General features: G+C 32.6%; 1 non-coding gene across 1 annotated transcript; it reads right to left on the reverse strand.

Annotated features, from left to right (window-relative positions):
• Positions 1 to 1,755: 1,755 nt before the first annotated feature.
• LOC121207776 (small nucleolar RNA R71) lies at positions 1,756 to 1,862 on the reverse strand. The gene has a single exon (XR_005902896.1). It is a non-coding gene; the product is annotated as a small nucleolar RNA R71 (small nucleolar RNA).
• Positions 1,863 to 2,157: the final 295 nt, after the last annotated feature.

Below are 2,157 nucleotides of genomic sequence, written 5' to 3' on the forward strand. Positions count from 1 at the left end.
GCCTCGGAGAAACATCGGATTTGATTATTGTTCCATTTCCTTTTAATTATTTTGTTGTTATGATGAACATGTCTATGAATATTTTTGATGTTGATATGTTTAATGTAATTAATTTGGCTTAAATTTTATTTGTGTTAGGTTGATTGCATTTTGTCTACTTAATTTATTAAAATTGTATGTGTTGTTATATGCCTCAGTAAGATGTTTGATTAAGTAAAACCATGACTAAGTTATTCTTACATTACAATTATAAAGTAACTAATGAATTAATTATTTAAACGGATTGAAATTATAATTAATTGACGCGATACTTAATCAGTGCATGTTTAATCATCTAAGGTAGCTGAGGGTTAAATTAGCAACGGTATCTAACGATACATTAGGCTTGCATAACTTGCAAGATTATTGTGATTAAACTGTTTCAAGGTAGAAATACATTGTTAAATACATTGTATCTAACGATACATTAGACTTGCATAACTTGCAAGATTATTGTGATTAAACTGTTTCAAGGTAGAAATACATTGTTACCTCACGTAATCTTTTATGTGCTTATGAGATTGAATTAATTGTTTGAATTGGCATAGAGATATGTATAAGAGATTATTTTAATTTCATAAGTATGTATGTGTATTAACACATTTACTTATTAAAATTTGTTTAATCAGTTGAATTGACGTAGAGATATAGTCAAGAGATAAATAGATTTTGGTAGGTAAGTGTGTTCATAAGTTAGCAAATTACCGAGTTGCCGTGAATTTATTCGTAATAACATGAACATGACTTTAACAATTCTAAGTTAAAAAATGTAATTAATCTAATACAATTATGTCATCTTGATTGAAATCATCTTTTGAAATCGTGCATTGGAACTTTTATCTTATTTTTATTTATTTTACTTAGTTTAAATCCTAGTTTTTAATCACCTCTTCAAATCAAAATGTCTTTCTTCACTAAAGTGGTTTTAAAATTGCATTCATAAATAATTCTTTTCACAGTCCCTGTGGGTACGATAACTCGACATTTACTTGTCACTTTATTACTTGTTGCGATTGTGTACACTTTCACATTTCCATCATTCCAAGTTTTTGGCACCATTGCCGGGGACTGTTTTAAAAATTCATTATTTGTGACTTTGTTAATTTTTATTTTGGTTAATTTTTTTTTCAATTTTAACTTAATTAATTTTTCTATGTTTATTTTAGGTGTTTATGAGTATTGACTGAATTACCGATTTACTCCCTATAGACCTTGAGATAGAAAGAACTTTTCGACAGCGGAGATGACAAGCAAGTCAAAGAAGGACCGAAGAGATGAACTTCGAAAATCCAAATCAAGGAAACGGAGCAAACCCTACTCAAAATCCTATGCTTATTGCTGATGATAGGGATAGAGCTCTAAAACAGTATGCTATGCCAATGTTTCATGATCTTATTCCGGGTATTAGAACCCAAAATTGAGGCGCAATAGTTCGAGCTGAAGCCAGTCATGTTCCAGATGCTTTAGACAGTGGGCCATTTTAGTGGAATGCCTACTGAAAATCCTCACCTGCACTTAAGACTGTTCATGGAGGTGAATGATTCTTTCAGGTTAGCCGGAGTACTCGAAGATGCACTACGATTGAACCTATTCCCATATTTGCTAAGGGACAAAGCTCAAGTCTGGTTGAACTCATTGCCACCAAATTCAATTTCCATATGGCAAGAGTTAGCAGAAAGATTCCTCATGAAGTATTTTCTATCTAGCAAGAATGCTAAGTTGAGGAACGAGATCACTGCTTTCCAACAAATGGATGATGAGTCCTTGTATGAGACATGGGAAAGGTACAAAGAATTATTACGGAAGTGCCCTCCTCATGGAATCCCACATTGCATCCAACTTGAGACGTTTTATAATGGTTTCAATGCTCATACGAGGATGGTAGTGGACGCTTCTGCTAATGGTGCTCTCATTTCTAAGTCTTATAATAAGGCTTATGAATTCATTGAGAGGATTACCAGTAATAATTATCAATGGTAAACCAATCGAGCAGTGTCAGGAAGACAAATTGTTGGAATACATGAAGTAGACGTTCTCATTTCACTCGCATCTCAAATATCCTCGATTTCCTCAATGCTTAAAAGTTTTACCACTAATGGGTTTAATAGTTTTGCAGCA

Source organism: Gossypium hirsutum, chromosome A01, assembly GCF_007990345.1.
Source record: "Gossypium hirsutum isolate 1008001.06 chromosome A01, Gossypium_hirsutum_v2.1, whole genome shotgun sequence".
Taxonomy (NCBI): domain Eukaryota; kingdom Viridiplantae; phylum Streptophyta; class Magnoliopsida; order Malvales; family Malvaceae; genus Gossypium; species Gossypium hirsutum.